The sequence below is a fragment of the Echinops telfairi genome, unplaced genomic scaffold, assembly GCF_000313985.2.
Source record: "Echinops telfairi isolate 266 unplaced genomic scaffold, ASM31398v2 ScPeMD7_6;HRSCAF=24_1, whole genome shotgun sequence".
NCBI lineage: Eukaryota > Metazoa > Chordata > Mammalia > Afrosoricida > Tenrecidae > Echinops > Echinops telfairi.
The window spans coordinates 7,321,510-7,340,814 of NW_022103903.1; the positions used below are offsets into that span (position 1 = coordinate 7,321,510).

The 19,305-nt window shown below is 38.5% G+C and overlaps 1 pseudogene; it reads left to right on the forward strand.

Moving 5' to 3' along the window:
- Nucleotides 1-2,131: 2,131 nt before the first annotated feature.
- LOC101658034 overlaps nt 2,132-19,305 on the forward strand; it is a 145,823-nt pseudogene continuing 128,649 nt past the window's right edge.

Here is a 19,305-nt window from a genome sequence, read left to right on the forward strand (position 1 = left end):
CCAGATTTTAAAAGACAGTTTGGGAAAATCTGCTGTGCAAGACCTATTTAAAATGTTGAAAGAAAGGATATTACTCTGAGGACTAAGGTGTCGCTGATCCAAGCCATAGTATTTTTAGTTGCCTCCTTTGTATGTGAATGTTGGAAACTGAATAAAGATGACTGAAGCATGATTGATGAATTTGAATTTTAGTACTGGAGAGGACTATTGAAAGGACAATGGACTATCAAAAGAACACACAGATCTGTCTTGGAAAACATACAACCAACATGCTCCTTGAGTCAAAGATGGTGACACTTTGTCTCACGCACTTTGGACATGTCAGGAGAGACCAATTTCTGTATACAGACATGATGTTTGGTAGAGGGGCAGCAAAAAAGGGGAAGGCCCTCACTGAGATGGATTGGCAGGTTAGCGGCAACCATGGACTCAAACATAAGAACACTTGTGTATGGCATCTGGAGCAGTCCATGTGTATTTTTGCCTTTTGTTTTCTTGAAAAAAAAAAAGAAGATATTTTCTATGAATAAGTCACTGGGCTTGCAATGGGTTTCCATCACCAAGACCCTATTTTCCAACTCCAGTTCCTTCCTCTTTGTTTCAGCTTTTGCATTCCAATTTCCAATAATTATCAGTGCATCTTGATTGCACTTTTAATCAATTTTAGACTTAAGATGTTGGTAGACTTCTTCAGTTTCTTAATCCCTAGTGTTAGGGGTTGGTGCATACATTTTAGTAATGGTTGTATCGATGGAATGTGCTCGTATGTGGATAGACATTGTCCTATCACAGACAACATTGTGCTTAGAAATAGATCTCAAGATATCCTCTTTGACAACAAATGCATCAACTCTGTCATTCGAGGCATAGTAAACTACCTGTGTTTTTGATTCAAAGTGGCCCAGTTAGTCCATTTTCACTCACAATGTCAGCATCAACTGCGGATCTTTATGTGCTCCATTTCATTTTGATGACGTCTAATTTTCCCAGGTTCATATGTTTTACATCCCAACTTCCAATTATTCTTTGATCTTTCAAGTCATGCCTTCTCATTTTGAGTCATGCCCTATCGGCAGAAGAGGACCAAGTGCTTTACTCCTGCTGGCTTTACTCATCTAGATCACTATGATAGATCCTGAGAAGGCAACTCTTCCTCAGTGATATTTTGAGTGCCTACCAACCTGAGGGACTCAGCCTCTGGTCTTATTTCTGACAATATTCAGCTTCGCTTCTTTAGGTTTTCAGTAAATGACAATGTTTTGATGGCAGCATAGGGTTTTCATTGGCTATCTCCTCTTATTTCTTCTCAGTAGTTTGCTTTGAGTCTGGAAATTCTGTTAAAACCTGTTCACTTTGTGGTCCCAGGTGACCCTGCTGGTATTTGAAATACATGTGATGTAGCTTTCAGCTTCACAGTAACCCACAAGCCACCACAGTACAACAAACTGAAATACATGTTGTGCTTATTAATCAAATATTACTATTATCTAAATTAATGAATTCCAAGTTCTCCTCTTCACATTCCTCAGCATAGCTTCAACTCCAACAAAAAGGAAGAAATTCCAGCCAACCACAGCAAAAAAGAACTAAGCTAAGATAAAATATTGTCTACAAAACACAGCTCTCCTTTTCATATGTATCAACTTAGAACTCATCTTCCACATTTTAAAATAGGTAGCTTTAAACATGTGTACTTTCATAAAATGTAAATTCACATATTGATTCACTGGTCCTATATTCTGTACCAGACTTCTTAGTCAATATCCACTTTATGTAAAAGAATAACACACAATCAAAAACAAAAACAAAAAAAATTGATCAATCAAAGAAAATACTTCATATTTTCTTCAATAAGGTTGCTTCATTTAAAGATTTTCAGAAGACATATTTGATTTTAATATAATCTAAATACTATAGTGAATTCTATTAACCATGAAGAATTAAGAATAACCTTTCATTTATCAAAAAATATAACTGGGGATCATTTTACATATTTGTCTTCAATATCGTAAATCTCAAAAGTTACATTGCACCTTTCTCTATTTGTGCTAAAAATGAAATATGATTTGTGAATTTCATGCTTTAAGAAAGCTGGTGGAGGATGGGTACCTCAGTTTGGAAGGTCCTCGAAATGCGACTGAGGAGAAATTGCTTTCCCAAAGTTGACCATGGTGACACGCCTGAAGTAAAGTCTGAAAGTGTGAAGCCTCCAGAATTATTTGCTGGTGAGGAAAAACTGAAGGTGAGAATAAACAGTTGCAAAAATCTTGGAGTCTATTAAGTATGACTCTAGGAAAACTGATACCCATCACAAATGAAATAGAACGCATAAATATTGGTATTTAAATGTTAGTGAGTTGAAATGGTCTAGTATTGGCCATTTTGAATGAGAAAATAATGTGGTTTACTATGCTGGTAAGATAATGTTGCTCTGAATACAAAGAATTCCAATCAATACAACTTATTCAAATTTATGCATGAGCCACGGAAGCTAGTGGTAGAGAAATTGATGAATTGTTCCCAAGTCTTCAGTCTGAGATTGATCAAACATGCTATCCAGATGCATTGCTATTTATTGGCAAATAGACTACAAAAACTTGAAACAAAAAGGAAGAAATTGTAGTTGGAAAGTATGGGATTTGTGATAGAAATGAAGCTGGAGATCAAATGATAGAATTTTGCAAGACCAGCAACTTATTCATAGCCAATAACATTTATCAACAACACAAATAGCAACTATACAAATAGACATCTCCAAATGCAATACACACACACAAATGGCTCTATTAATGGAAAGAAATGATGGAAAAGTTCAATAATCAGCAGCTAAAACTAGGCCAAGGGCTGACTGTGGAATAGACTATCAATTGCCCAGGAGTTACTCAGGTTGACAATGAGGAAGATTAAAACAAATCCAGGAAAGCCAAAATATGACCTTGAGTCTATCTCATCTGAATTTTGAGAACACGTCAAAAAAAGATTTGATGCAGTGAATATTAATGAGCTTTGGGAGGACTTCAAGAACATCATTTATGAAGAAATCAAAAGGTCATTAAAAAGACAGGAAAGAGAGAAAGGATTACAGTGGATATCAGAAGAAAAGGGGAGTGGACTAATGGATTATAACAGGGCCTGTTCACTATTTAACAGAGAGCTACTCATCTACTCTGGGTGTGTACAACAGTTAGACTTAGAACTATGTATATGGTCTCTCTCTCTCTCTTTTTCTTCTAGTGTTTATATAAGATAAGAAGGATAAGAAATCCCAAGGAGACAGCAATAGGACCGATGATTTCAGTGGGTACGTGGGAGAGATGGGAGCAGTGAGCCAATAATAACAGGGACAGGGAAATAACAAGTGATCTAAAATTGACAGTGGGGAGGGTGTAGAGTTCCTCATTATTTTTGATCAATTGAAATGTATCTGAGAGTAATTACTGAGAGGTAGACTCTGGGTAAACATGATAGTGGGGGGGGGGCAGGAAGAAAGAAAAATGAACAGAGGAAAGAATAAGAAAGTAAAAGTTATACATATATATAAATATACATATGTATATATGTTAATATATAAAGATAGGTATATATATACATGCACACATACACACACACACACACACACACACACACACACAATAAGGAAGCAGATGGACTTTGGACCTTTACTTAAAATGTTCCCTCAGTACATGAATGGTGTGATAGGTAGGCTTATTGTGCCAACCTGGAAAATAAGAACATGTGGGATTAATAAGGCTTCCTTTTGGTTGGAGGGCAAAGAAATAAATGGCTTGGCAAGCCCCGCCCCACTCTCTCTTGCTCTCTGGTAATCAGACAAATGTGTGGCTGCTTTAGCTAGTTCTCTGCCTCAACTTGAAAGTACAGTATACTACCTGTGGGGCACCCAACCCGTGGACCGTGTCGCTAGAGCTTGAGGTTCCTTTGAGACCTGATTCCTCACACTGCTGATGTTTTCATCACTTGAGTCATTTATCTCTTTGTCCTCCATCCAAAACACATAAATATCCTCTAGTGCCTTCAGATTTCCTCCCCTCACTATTATAGTCTTAGTTTTACCTCATGAATCTTGTTAGACCTACGTATGTTCATTATAATTAAGATCTATTATAGTTATAATTAAGGTCTATCAATGCTTGAAATACAAGATAGATAAATCCTTCAGAAATAGTAACAGTAAACTAAAAGAAATAGTAACAGGAATAATGACCCTGAGATTATGGGAAGAGAGGGTGAGAAAAGAGGGGGGAACCGATAGCAATGAAGACTGGATAACCCCACTCAAGAAGAATTAATCACAGAAGTGTAGGGGATGGTGTAAGATATGGCAATTATATGTATGTGTGTGTGTGTACAGTACTGGGGAGTAGGGTTGGGGATAAAGGGGGCTGATAAAAAAAATCAAGAAGAAAGAAAATGTTTTGAAACTGATGGTGGCAGCAATTGTACAATTAAGCTTGATCTCATTGAATTATGGATTGTTATAATATGTGTAATATCTCCCAATAAAATGATTTTTAAAATAATAATAATACATAAAGTGGGTATCAGAAGAGACTCTGAACCTTGCTCTCAATTGTAAAGCAGCTATATTAGCTAGGTTCTATAAAAGAAGCAAAATCTACTTATATATATAAGTAGAAAAATATGTATTGTGAAAGGGAATTATAACGTAAAGCAACCTACAGAGCTGAATAGAGAACTCATTCCAATTCACTTTGTGGGGTCATTTAATATACTGAAGATCTTCCCAACTCACCTGACTACTTGGCCCAAAGGTCAAAGAACAGGATGTAGGAGGTTAAGACATGGTGAAGAGTGGCAGAGGCTAGTAGCAGATGTGCAGAGGTCATTCACAGTAGGACCTCATGGAGGGGCAGTGCAAAGGGGCTTGTTGGCAATGTGGCTTGTCAAGGCAAGGTGGCCTACAGGAGGTGTGGTATGGCAGTGTGAGGCAGGGGTACCAAGCAGTGCAGCTGTCTGACCAAATGGGAAGAGAAAGGGGGCAGCCAAGTCCCCATAGAATATTCTTATGAGGAGGCCACACCTCCAATGGACACCACCAGGCTGCATATCTTCTTTTAGTGCCACGTTGGCACAGTAAAACGTAGCCATCATGGTCCAACCCTTACACACTTGCACACAATTCTTAACCATAAATAATCTCCAAATGAAGACAGTAAAGGAATCATATTTGTGCCTAACATAGCACAGCTATCATACATAGAAACAAAAACCCACAAGCTCTATTTTCATCTAGTATGTGATAAATGAATAAGAGAAAAATATTTGATGCATATATGTAAAGAGACAATACTGACACTTACTGACAATTACAGACTGTGCCTTTGTAATTGTTCATGTGGTCGTTACTGATACTTAGAACTACCTTTCTCCACTACCCATTCTGTATTCCTTTTGTCCTTAGCCAGCACCTCCCTTGGTTATGGTTCCTTGCATGATGAGCTGGTCAGACCTTCATTCCTTAGGTCTCTGATCATTGATAGTCATGTCAGAATTGGGTTGCTGTAGTTTACCATTTACTATAACCACAGGGCATACTAGTACTAAGTGACAACCTAAGGACATATTCCAGACATATTTTTCTTTACCTCCATTACATAACACCCATCCGATTTCTCCTTGGTGTTCACAATCAATTACACCACTCAATACACTAATTCTCTTTTTTCCTGTTGAACCAGGACATGAGGAACCCAAAATGACAAGGGAGGAATTATTAACTGCCAGTTCAGTGGAATCATTGCTATGTTTCCAGGTAGGAATATTCCTCCCTTTGGAACTAGGCCTTCCAGAAATGAAGAGCATAGGGTCACTGAGACAGAAAGTAAAAATGCTGCTTGTGAGTCACTCAAAACAATAGTGAGTGAAGTTATTCCCATTTCCACCCCTTGATTTCTGGACCCATGAATTATGGCCATTGGAGACACTGCACCATAGATTGGCCATTGGTTTAGAGTACGTACAGCCTCCTGGATTACTTTGTCCCATTCCTGCAAGATATTACCACATAGCCGGCACTGGTAGTAAGGGGGAATGGATCACAGGGAGCCGCATATGGCCTCCTCTCTGGGGGACGGGCAGCAGCGGGGTGGGTGAAGGGAGGCGCCGGACAGTGTAATATAAGATACAATAATAATTTATAAATTATTAAGGGTGCATGGGGGAAAGGGGAGGAGGAAGGGAAGGGGAGGGGTGGGGGAAAGGAAAATGAGCGGATTCCGGGAACCCAAGAGGCAAGAAAATTTTGGGAATGATGAGGGCAACAAATGTATAGATGTGCTTTACACAATTGATCTATGTATTGTGACGAATTGTATGAGCCCCAATAAATTGATTAAAAAAAAAAAAAAAGACAGCTGCTTCAGGATAATGAGAAAAATGGTATGACCAGTGGGTTCTGTGAGAACGGACCCATTGCCACATTTCATTTTCTGTGATTAAGTTCTTTGATCTGAAGTAATGCTATGTGGGTTACCATCATGATGGATAAGACATTCTAGAAGTCCACAGATGATAGTTTCAGCAGAAGCATATGTCCAGGGAAGGCAAATCCGTATCCAGAGTAAGTGTGCTTTCCAGGAAGAGCAAAATGTTGCCCATTCCAGGGTGGAAATGAACCTGTGTAATCAACCTGCCACCAGGTTTCTGATTTATATCCTTGAGAAATGGTCCCGTATGTTGGATTGAGTATTGGTCTCTCCTGCTGGCAAATGGCCATTCAGCAGTGGCAGTAGCCAGGTCAGTGATGGTCAGTGGAAGCCCATGTTGCTGAGTCCACAGGTAACCTCCATCCCTGCCACCATGTCCACTTTATTCAGGTGCCCATGAGACAATGATAGGAGAGGCTGGGAAAAGAAGACCAGTTACTACAGTGTGTGTCTTCTTATCCAGAGGGTTATTACAATTCTCCTCAAAGGTAGCCTTTGGAGTATTTACATGTTGCAGAGCCTTCTCTTTTTCTGGGACTCACTCAATGCTGGCAGCTCCCCCACCCCCACCCCCCGCCAACAGCTTTATTGGCATATAATTCACAATTCATACAATTCAATGGTTCAATCACATCAAGAAGACTTGTACAATCATAACCACAGTCAGTTTTAGAGCACTGTATTCATTCTTTTACTCATCATCATTAGCTCTCTATATGCTCCAACCCCCTACCTCTCTACCACACCCCAAAGGAAAAATTAATCCAGATACTGTCTCTGAATATTTAACTATTTTAGATATCATGTATAGAAAAAACATTAAAAACAAAGAAAACTAATAAAGGATAACAAAGTTAAACAGATAAAAGCCTCAAAGAGAAAGCAGAAGATATTAAAAATTAGAACAAATGTAAATGGATCATAAGGGAGTTCATATAATCGAGTACTAAATTTTAACCTAAGTGCATCTGCAACAATCCAGTTTCCATTGCATTCTTCACATTAGCAAAGCTGTTCATGTGGTCAATGGACAGAGGGGATTTGACAGGGACTTAATCCATGTGTATTTCCCCTTCACTTATTTTTTAAAGACTGAAACACTTTAAAATGGGTAAAAGGGGAGATCAAATGATAAAATATTATGTTTTGACATCACTGCTGTCATAATTTACTTTACATTGTTATTGATCCAATAACAGGGATATTCATATCCCTCAACTATGATCAGAGGTGATTCACTGGAGGCTTAATCCATGTGTGGACCCTACAAGTGGATTTTGGGCTTCTACTGTCATCCATCGCCTTCTGCATACCAAGTCTTCACTATTTAAACTCTGATGTCCTTCCTTCCTTTCAATCTGGATTATATTATTTACAATCTTTTATAAAATATGAATTTTTAATAAAATGTGAATTTTGTTTATTTGATTATTTTGTGATTGGTTGGTTTGTCTCTTTGCTGTTGAGTTTTAAATATTTTGTATATAATTTAGAGATTGAATACTGATAGGAAAGTCATTTTCAAAATATTTCTCAATCCACAAATTACCTATTTGCTTTGTAAAATAGTCTTCTGATTTTATGAGGTCTTATTTATACATGTCATCTGCTATTTATACTTGATACTGTGCTTATTACACTATTTTAAAACAGTTTTATTAGCACATAATGCACATATCCTATAATTCAATAGTTCAATCATAACAAGAAGAGTTGTACAATCATTAACACAATCACTTGTAGAATATTTTTTCTTTATTGTGCTCATTGTTATTAGTTCCTCATTTCTCCCCAACTTCCCCTGCTACGCCCCATGAAACTGTTAATCCAGTTATTGTTCATATAAATTTACCTATTCTGGATTTCATATATAGAAAAACATACACTGCCCCCCCCAAAAAAAAAACCCCAAAAACAATAGTAACAAAATAAAATACAGAAAAACCTCAATTGAAAAGAAAACAGAAAACATTTAAAAACTAGGACAGCTTTAAAATGAGGCATAAGAGAGATCAAATGATAAGGTGTATGGTACTTATATAATTGGTTGTCAATTTGAGGCTTATGAGTGAAAGGTGGGAGTTGAGCCTGTTAACAAGGTTGCAGCTTGATGAACTCATTTGGAGGTGCTAAGGAGATAAATAGCTCGCTGGTGGCAGGACACAAGCTCACTCCCTGCGAGATATTATGGACGATGAACCACATGGAGCTGCACTGATGCCAGTGTTGAGATGCACACTTCTACTGCCCATGGATCCGCAAGACTTCCACTCACTGACCTGTGATCATCCTGCATTTGGCATCATTGCATGTGTTGTGTAAATTTGAAGAGGAATTTATACATTGATATCAGTCATAAGGGCTAATATTAGACTTATTGACTTGATCTGGATTCAAAATTCAATTGCTCTTGTATATAAAACTCTTTCTTATACGCATATGTGTGTCTATGAATTTGTTTCTCTAGTCAACCCAGACTAACACAAGGTGTTAAATTTGAATGAAATTATATCTGCTATAGTCCACTTTCCAAGGCACTCACATTATAGCAAGGGTATTCACTTCTCTGGTCTATCATCAGAAGGGGTTCACTGGAGACTTAATCCATGTGTAATACCCCTTCACTTTTTTTTTGACACCATTCCCTTTTTTGGACTTGGATTATATTATTTATAATCCTTGATCACACAATCTGGTGTACTTCTTCTTTGTGGACTTAGTTGAAGTCTCACTTCGATGGCTGCTTATGTGACTTAGATGTCAAGCCTTTAAGAACCTATACACTATTCTTTCTGATAGCCAGACACCATGTAGTTTCTTTGCCACACTTTTCTGTAGTATTTATATCTTCAGTGATCACTTAATGAAGGCCAGTATCAAGCAGGGCCATGTAATAAGAACAAACTATTCCTAGATTGGGGCTAGAATTAAGTGTAAGCCAGCCTGTACTATAATTTACTTTTCTCACCTATTTTAAATTCTATACCATTTGCTAAATTAATGGATTTGTGGCTTGCACTTAATTCTGGCTTCTGACTTGTACAGATTAAACTCTTAAGTGATTGGACACTATTTACACAAACAGTGGGGTTTGATGATAAGACAAAACTTCCAATATTATTCATTGGTAGTGGCAGAACCACACCTACTAGATTAATACAAATCCTAATAAATCACAGAAGGCATTGAAATAGTACGACTATGACAGTCCTGGCCCCTTATTCAATGGCACTCTTAAGGTAAGATACCTGAACCAAAGTCCAACAATCGCCACTCCTATACCCTTGGGACAGCAGTCATTTGCTTCTTCTCACATGGTTGAGTTTTAGCCTTAGGTCCACGGGCCACAGGTGAGTTTGTGGTAGAGCCCCATTCACTTAGTGGGGTTTTCACATGAGTTTTTCTAGTGTAGCCTATGAAGGATGATGTGCGCCTGAAAAGAACAGCATCTAAAGTCCCAGCAGTCTATAACATCTGGCCGGGGTCACCAAATGCTAGAGAGAAACTGGGTCCAAAGTATCTAATTAGGAACAAGGCATATTCTTGCCTTGGATTCTACATAAGTTTTGGTAAGCATGTTTTACCTATGGGAGGCAGTTCCTGCCCATTCCTTCCCTAGCCATAGAAATGTACTTGCCTTCTTTGAGGCATGCATGTTCCCCTCCCTGCACCTTGGCTTGACTTTCCAGTAACATTCATTTATCACTCTGGTAGGAATGTCTGCTGATCAGAGACACTTAGCACAATTTTTTAATGGCAGTAACTGAATGAGCATCTCCCTCTCCCTTGATCTTGAAAAACTGACTCCACATGAGGTGAGGTCTCCTCTGTCAAAGTGATTTTCAAGATGTACACAGACAGGGGGTGATGTATGGTCCGTGGAAGCTCAGCAGGCTCTCTTCCACATTGCTTGGCAGACGAGGTAAGCAGATTGCGTGACCCAGGAAGGAGCAGAAGCCTGCCTTCATCTTGGTGTTTATCCATATAGTAGTGGATTCATTCAATATCTATCCTTTAGTGATTGATTAACCTCACTCTCCACAATGCTTTCTAGGTCCTTCCATGTCTTGAGTTACTTCATGTTTTTAATCACATTTTTTGTTTGTTTATTTTGTTAGAGGGGGGTGTGTGGGATGTATAGCATTCCATTGTGTGTATGTACTCAATGTTCTTTATACATTCTTCTACTGATGGAAATTTGGGCAGTTTCCAGGCTGTTTTGATTACAATTGCTGCATAAGTATGTTTTGTAGTATTTTCAGTAAATAAGACCTGGAGCTACAAAAGCAAAACAGAAAAAATACCTACAAAATCTATAGAAAATGGAAGCAATTGAACAACAACATATAAACAGCCCCAGCACAAAGTGGACAAAGAAATAAGAATGAAAGAAAAATCCCAAGCCTCCAGTTGCAATCTTGAAGGGTTCTATTTGCAATCTTGAAGGGTTCTATTGCCAAAACATTGAAACAAGAAGGAAGCTTCATAAAAAAGTGGGCGGGGGGGTGGGGGGTGGTAATCCAGACTCCACCAGAAAACACTCCTAAAGGTTAAAAACCAGACCTTGAACTATTTACAGGCTTTTCTTTTGGGGGGTCATTGTTTTTTTGTTGTTGTTTTGTTGCTTTGTTTTGCTCTGTCTTGTTTTCATGCATATTATTATCTCTGCATGTCTAGCTAGATAAGAGAGGTGGGATAAGCAATTTGGAGAAAAAAACGATGGGGCTGACAGTTCTGAGGAACATGGGAGAAGAGGAGGCGGGGGAAAGGAAGTGGGTGCTTACAAACCCAGGGACAAGGGAACAACAAGCGATCCAAAATCAATGACGAGGAGGGTGCAAGAGGCCTGGTAGGGCTTGATCAAGGGCAATGTAACTGAGAGGAATTACTGAAACCCAAATGAAGATTGAACATAACATGGGCCAAGAGGGAAGTAAAAGGAAATAGAGGAAAGAACTAGGAGGCAAAGTACATTTATAGAGGTCTAACTACAGGCATGTACATATATAAATATATTTACATATGATGATGGGGAGATAGATCTATGTACATATATTTATAGGTTTAGTATTAAGGTAGCAGATGGACATTGAGCCTCGACTCAAGTACTCCCTCAACTCAAGAACACTTTGTTCTATTAACCTGGAATTCCATGATGCTCACCTTCCCAAGAAGATCACTAAAGACAAATGGATACATAAGCAAATGTGGTGAAGAAAGCTGATGGTGCCTGAATTTCAAAAAATATAGCATCTGGCATCTTAAAGGGTAAACAAACTGCCACCTAGCTGAGAAGCAACACAGCCCACATGGAAGAAGCACACCAGTATGTGTGATCATGAGGTGTCCATAGGATCAGGTACCGGGTATCAAAGAACAAAAAATCCTATCAATGTGCATCAGGGGCAGTACAGAGTGGGGACCTAAAGTCCATCTGTAGGCAACTGGACATCCCCTTACAGAAGGGTCTTGGGGAGGAGATGAGCCAGTCAGGGTGTAGTATAGCACCATTGAAACACACAGCTTTCCTCTAGTTCTTTAATGCTTCCTCCCTACCACCATCACGACCCCAATTCTACCTTATAAATCTGGCTAGACCAGCGCATATACACGGGTACAGATAAGAGCTAAAAACACAGGAAATCCAGAACAGATAAACTCCTTAGGACCAATATTGAGAGTAACCATACCAGGAGGGTAAGGGAAAGGTGGGAGAAGAAAGGGGGAACCGATACCATGATCTACCTATAATTCCCTCCCTGGAGGATGGACAACAGAAAAGTGGGTGAAGGGAGACATCAGTCAATGTAAAACATGAAAAAATAATAATAATTTAAAAATTATTAAGCATTCATGAGGGAGGGATGGTAGGGGAGGAAGGAGAAAATGAGAAGTTGATACTAAGGGGCTCTAGTAGAAAAAAAATGTTTTGAAAATGATGATGACAACAAATGTACAAATGTGCTTGACACAATGGATATATGGTTTGTGATAAGAGTTGTCCGAGGCCCCAATAAAACGATTTTAAAAAAAAGTCACTTACCAAATTGGGCAATGTTAAAAAAATGTTTTTGGCCTGACAATAAATGCCCAAAGAGCATAACATTCCATCAAAAGCCTCAAATAAAGGCACTTGGCTCCTATTCTGTGTTTGAGCAAACCTAGTTCCCCCAATTTAGTGCCCAGAGGCACCTAGCTCCATAAACCAGCATCTTGTCCAAATGGGCTCAACTCTACTTGCACTCTGGGCTGGGATAGTCACTGCGCTGTTTCTGCTCTTGTTCCTGGTTCTGATGCTGCTGCTACATCCTATTACTTCTGGGGTATCAACATTAACTACTGGGTCAAGGAGGGTCCATGCAAAGGAATTTTAGAGTTGAAAGGACATACTCCACTCTTGACTCTTCTTCCTTGGTAGTGATATTCCTGATATGGCTGATTTTGTAATGAACAAGCTGATGATCACAATTAACCCCGTTAACAATCACTGGCAGATGGATCATATAATCCCATTATAATCCCTTCAGTATCATTCTCTACCTTCTTACTCATCAGGAAAACAAAAATTATTTGATGGGAGTAACAAAGGCAATGGCTGGAAGAGCTGAATGAACTAATTCACTGCATTACATACAATCTTACAGAAAAATAAACCACCGCAACTATTATAATTGTTATATTCTAGAGAGACTGGACACCTGTACAAATAATCCCCTGAACCCACTATAATTGAGTCAATTCCAACTCACCAAGGATTTTTAGGACAGTGTGACACTTCCCCATTTTTGAGACTGTAAATCTTTATGAGAGTAGAAAGCCCCTTTTTCTACAGGGAAGTGCTGGTGGATTCGAACTGCTGAATTTATGGTTAAGCAATCCAATGTTTATGTATGTATGGGAAAATAGTTTTATTTTAATTAAGTTATATCAGTATAGCTTAGTTTTTAAACCAATCACCTTTGAAATACAAGCCTAAAACCCAAACCCAAACCCACTACTGTCAAAAGAATTTCAACTCATAGCCACCCTGTATATCGGACAGAGCAGACTGCTCCAGAGAATTTCTGAGGTTCCATAAACCCACAAAAGCCACAGTCTCAGGAGCAGTTTATTCATGGAATTAAGCAATCACAAACAGAGAAAGACTGGTGTCACATAAATGTAACAAGTAATAAAGAACTGAAGCCCCAAAGAGACAAGCAACCTTTTCTGCAGCCGATAGAGAAAGTCTCCTGCAGCCTTGCCTCTGGTTTGGACTCTGCCTTCCCAGCTTAAAATGGAGTCAGTTGAACCCACCAGCCACTCTGTAGGAGAAAGATGTGACCACCTGTTTCCATGAAAATCTTAGGCCCGGGACACATCTCTCTGTTCTATAGTGTTACCATGAGTCAAAACTGATGGCAATGGGTGAGCAAAAGTTCTAAATAAAAGTGGAACAAATTTATGGGGACTTTTTGTTTTGTTTTGATTTCTTTAACACTGTCTGTGGACATTAATCTTAAAGCAGAACTAAAATACTGAGATATAAGGTGTGATTAAAGATTAATATTTTAAAAATCCAACAATTTGAATTCCTCATTTCAAAAAATAAGAAATGATGGTTTGTGGCCCGTAGTGCTATATGAAAGGCTGTTGCTAAGTGTGAACCATAATGTACTATGAGAAACATCAAAATTAATCCAATGGGTTTAGAGAACAACTGTAAGAAGAATATTTGTTGCTCACCAGATGTATAATTAAACTTGGTTTTGAAATTTCATCCCATATGTAATTTATTTAATATACTTATTATTTTATGCATCACATAAAATAGGGATGCCCTGTACTTTTTATCCAGTTTACTTTATCACTTCTGTTTCCCTACACCTTTTTCTTTCAGAAGGTTTCCTAAAATAACTCTTGAGCTTTAAGTAGATAGTAATGCTGAAAAGTACAAAAGGGCATACTGAGATAATCTTTTATCTTTCTAAAGGGTTAGAGTTCAAAAACAGGAACTCTTTTAATTAGAAAATATTTTCTCTCCACTTTCTTAGGTTGCAAAGAGAACTGTGTGTATATAAATTAATACTCACATTCATTTATTTGTTATCTCTTACCTATGGATATTTTATGTATGTGCAGGTTGATATTTCCTAATATTGCATTGCCCCAGAGCTAAGAAGTTTAGAAATTGGGAAACAGAAATTTAATATTTACCATAAAATGAATATAATGATTTAGCTCAGGTCAAGACATTCTGTATGTTAATTCAGGATAATTTAATAAATTTAGCCACAACCCCCACCCCCCCAAAAAAAGAAATCTATATATAAAAGTTCTGGGCATAAACTGTGAACTAACAAAGATGGGATAATTCATAATATTTATTTTAATACAGTATGTGAGTGGGTCAGAATTCATTCATTAGCACTTAATATGATGAAACATTCTATTTCTGAAGACAGACCTAAACCTAGCAAGAAGCTTCTTTTAAATCAGGAATGGGGAATGCCCAGCTTCAGGGACATATAAGGGCCATGAGCATGATGCCACCTAATGTCATATGCCACACTAAAGAACTAGTTGTAGCTGTACAACTAGTTGTAGGGCTAAGTTGATTAAACATTTGACCAATATAGTCCATGAATGATATTGTAAATATCCAAATGGTCCTTGAAATAATAAAATGTTCCCACCCCTATATTATGTTTCTCCAATGACATTATCTTCTAGGCAACTCAGTGAACATCATAGCTTGAAGTTGATGTCGCCTAGATTTGGGGTACTTGAACTAGGGAGCAGCACCCATATTTCTGCGAGATTTATCATTTCCTCTTCCGCCCGTCCCCTTTCCCTCCTCTCCCTCCCCTCTCTGTCTCCTTCCCTCACCCACCCCCTTTCCCTTTTTTCCTTCCCTCATTCTCTTGTTTCTTAAGAAACGTTCAAACTGGAATATTCTGTGTAGAAAGCAGTAACGCACAAAAGAAAAGTAACGGATCACAGTGAAGCAATGTATTTTAACAAATATGAAGCATAATCTCCCTTAATGAAGATCCATTTTTAGGTGGTGTGTTTAACTTTATTCACCCTTTATTCCCCAAAGTATGCATAAGGTATGTCAATAAATATGTAGTGAATCAAGTGACTTTAAAATTTTAAATGTCTTTCTCAGCATGCGTGAACTTCTAAAAGTTTTGGGAAAATAGAATTAAATGCAAAGGGAACTTTTCTATGAACATTTTGAAGCTCCTCTTGTGTGTGTGTGTGTGTGTTTTGAAAAACTCACTGCCATCATGTAGACTCTGATTCATAACAACCTTATGTAGATTCTTCAAGATTGTAAATGTTTATAGGAACAGACAGCCTCAGTAGTGGTGCTATGGGTTAGGCATTGAGCTCTTAACTGCAAGGTCTTATATTCAAACCTGCCAGTAACTCCAAGGGAGAAAAGTAAGGCTGTCTGCTTCACAAAAATGTGTGGTTTTGAAAACCCTATATAAGGTTAACTGTGTGTAGAATAGACTTCATGGTAGTCTATGGATATATGTATGTTTATATGTGTATATATAATTTATTTTCATAAATAAAACATCTTGAATAGATAATAACATTTACTAATTTGTATCTCTGTGCACTGTTAATAAGATATACACATACAAGGACAAGTCAAAAATATTGCTAGTTCTTATGTGCATGAGTCGGTTGTAAACAAAATATGTTTAAAATTATTCTATAACCAGAAGATGGCTACAGACAAGTTCACTCAAAACCTAATTAGGGTGACTTAAAAAATAAATCCAATCAAAATCAAAATAATGGTTTCTGAGAGGATCTACTGGATCATTTTGGACCAGCAGAGAAGTGAGCTGGAGATTCAAAAAAATTCTGATAGACTTCCTCAAAGGACGCAGGATCACTACCAGAGCTTACTAGGAAGAAATTTTATGAAACAGAAAATTACACTGATGAGAAAAAGGTCAGGAAATTTGTCCTAGACTTTTGTATTATTTTTGATTTTTATATTTTTTTAAAGGATAAATTTATTTATTATTTCACAAACACGTTTCTTTCTCCGTGGCAGGCACTATTCTAAATGTCTTTTAAAATTATTCACATAAAATGAAAAATAGACCAAAAAAGCCTACATATAAGGATATTTTAAAAAAATAGTGCTACAAGGTTTTCAGTTCACCCATGCATAGGCTTGTTTCCAACAAAATATGCTTAAACTTATCTCCATGATTTTTCCCCCCATAAAACTCTAGACAGAACGTTATACGATTGGTTTTATTGGTGGAATCTCATAAGGGTAATCTCTATAAAGCTCTATAAATCCCATAGGAGTAATCTCTATAAATCTTCTCAAAGGACTAAAGCTGCTCATTTGAAACCTGTTTTGAAGAAAGTATAAAGATGTTGGAAACTACATCAGTGAAAAAAAGACCAGGAAAATTGTGCTAAGGGATTTTGTTTTTCTCATCAAAACAATGCACCCATTTATTCTTTGAGAGTAGCAGGGACTGTACTACAGAAATTTGGAAAATCATTTGATGTATCCTACAGTCCTGATGTTGCACCTTCGGACTATTCCTCCTTCCCCCAAATTCAAAGACTGTGAGTCGAGACTCTTCAGCATGCAAGACTGCCACTTGGACACGTTGCACATTGAAGAATGTAAAATTCTTCAAAGAACTCTTGGAAAAGTTCCCTTCAGAAGTTTACAGATCTAGATGGAGGATATTTCTGGGTATGTATGTGTGTCCATACTACATTACGTTTTCGCAAGGTGTTTGCTTGAAGAATTAGTTTCACTTAGGAGTCTTTGGGTCTGAAGAGAAGAAGCACATCCTCCCTCCTTGTGAGGTGACTTGGGGACTGGCAAGATGTGTTCGGGGGCTGTGTAGGGCAATTTGCTCCGCTGGACTAGTATTTCATGAGACCACATGTCTATGTTCTACATGTAACAGTGGAAGGACCAGGGCGCTACAGTTGGCACTGAAGGTCTGTGCTTCTCAGCATCACTAAATTTTGAGAAACAAAAAACTGGTGAGGCCGTCTCCATGGTTCCTGTCCAGAGAAGCTCTCATTCCACTTAAGCATCACATATAGATTCACCACATGGATCCTTACAGCGAAGAAAGGGTTCTGCTTCCTTTGTCAGTCTCTGCCTCTGTCTGCCAGTCCTTACTTCCTACTTTCTGAGTGTTTTTAAGTCAGTTCCTTTCATTTTCCTATCCAGCAGACTTTGTTAAATGGCTACTATGAAAACTGGACAAAGATACCCCCTCGATTGTGAATTTTGTAATCTTTTACCCGACCCCAAGACATGAGGCTTATAATTGCAGACAGCCCTATAGGAACCTTCTCTCATTTCCTATGCACTTGCGGTCAAGTCCACTAACAGAGTTTTAGACTGAGAGGAGTCTATTCTCTAGGAAAATAATTTTTAAAGAGAGGTTTGGACAAGATATAGATTCTTTGCAGTTTGGGGCCCTATACAAGATCCTGAGAGGATTGGTAGGCATCTTGGTTTAGAAACTCTATAGATCTGATTTCCTCACCCAGGTCATGGCCGGGGCTCTCCTACCAATGAGAATGGTATGAGAGCCCTAAGAGGTGGCATTTGCATCCCTGTTTGATCACAGGACAAGAAGATGTAGGACATAAGAGCATTCTTATGCTTGTTATCATTTAACAGAAGTGTGGGACAAGGAGCAGCCATACCTGATTGCAGTCTTCTGGGATGCTTACTGAAGAATTAGAAGAATCCGTAAACCTGCCCTGGGCAGTTTAAAATGGAATAAAATCTTCTTTTGTAATACTGCATAGTCTTTCCACCAGTTCAGGGACTCTGAGACTTAACTGAAGAACAGGTACTTGAATACCAACACAATCTTGAAACTGAATTTGATCTGTCATTTAAAAAAAAGAAAGAAAACCAAAAATCCAAACTCACTGCTATGAAGTCAATTCTGACTCATAAGAAGTGGAGTAAAATTCTTTACATTCAGGTTTTTGTGCTCGTTGGAGACCACAAGGAGTTGTGTAACAATTCCTCTCTATGAGTACATGCTAGGTTGCCCCAATTTTGTCCCCAGGGGGGGTCCCTCACCACCTGCCAATCCTTCTGAACCAATAAAACCCCCAAGTGAGAAGGTACGTGGTGGTGCTACCATGACCTGAACGTGGGAGGGAACCCTTAATTCTATATTACATTCCCTCTAAATGGGGATGTTATGAGAGTGTGTGTCTTCTATGGTAAGGAACACTTTAAACAAGTGCACGGAGAAGTTCAGTAGCTTTTCTGGCAACTATGGCTGCTGATTCATTGAGGAATTTTAGCACCTTGTTACCATTTGGCCTGACATGGACAGACCTTATGATCTTCTGGTCATACTCCTGTACTGCTGAGGAGAAGCAGCATATACTCAATGCCCCAGACACAGGACGACCATGTGCATGCCACTTATCAGAACATTTAGATGGGGCCACACTGCCATCCAGAACAAGACTCACAGTAGAATGACCAGGATGGGTACGCAAGAGCAGAGGGAGGGACACCTGAGATTAAATCTAAACTTGCCTCATAGAATAAATAGAAGATGCTTAGATTAAGCTGGTAAATTATTCCATGTGCCCCCAAAACCCACACTGGATATAGGTGAAAGGAGGCTTTCCTCTTGTCCCGTGCCTCGTAGGAACTTTCCTTGAGGCCAATGTCAGCCATCAAGCACAAGGGCAGAAGTGGTTTGCCTCAGTCTATACCACCCTGGGCCCATGCCATATGCTATGGGGATCCAAGCCCTAACCAGCTTAAGTGCCCTTCTTTGTCAGCATTATTGACATCAAACTAGAAGACCTG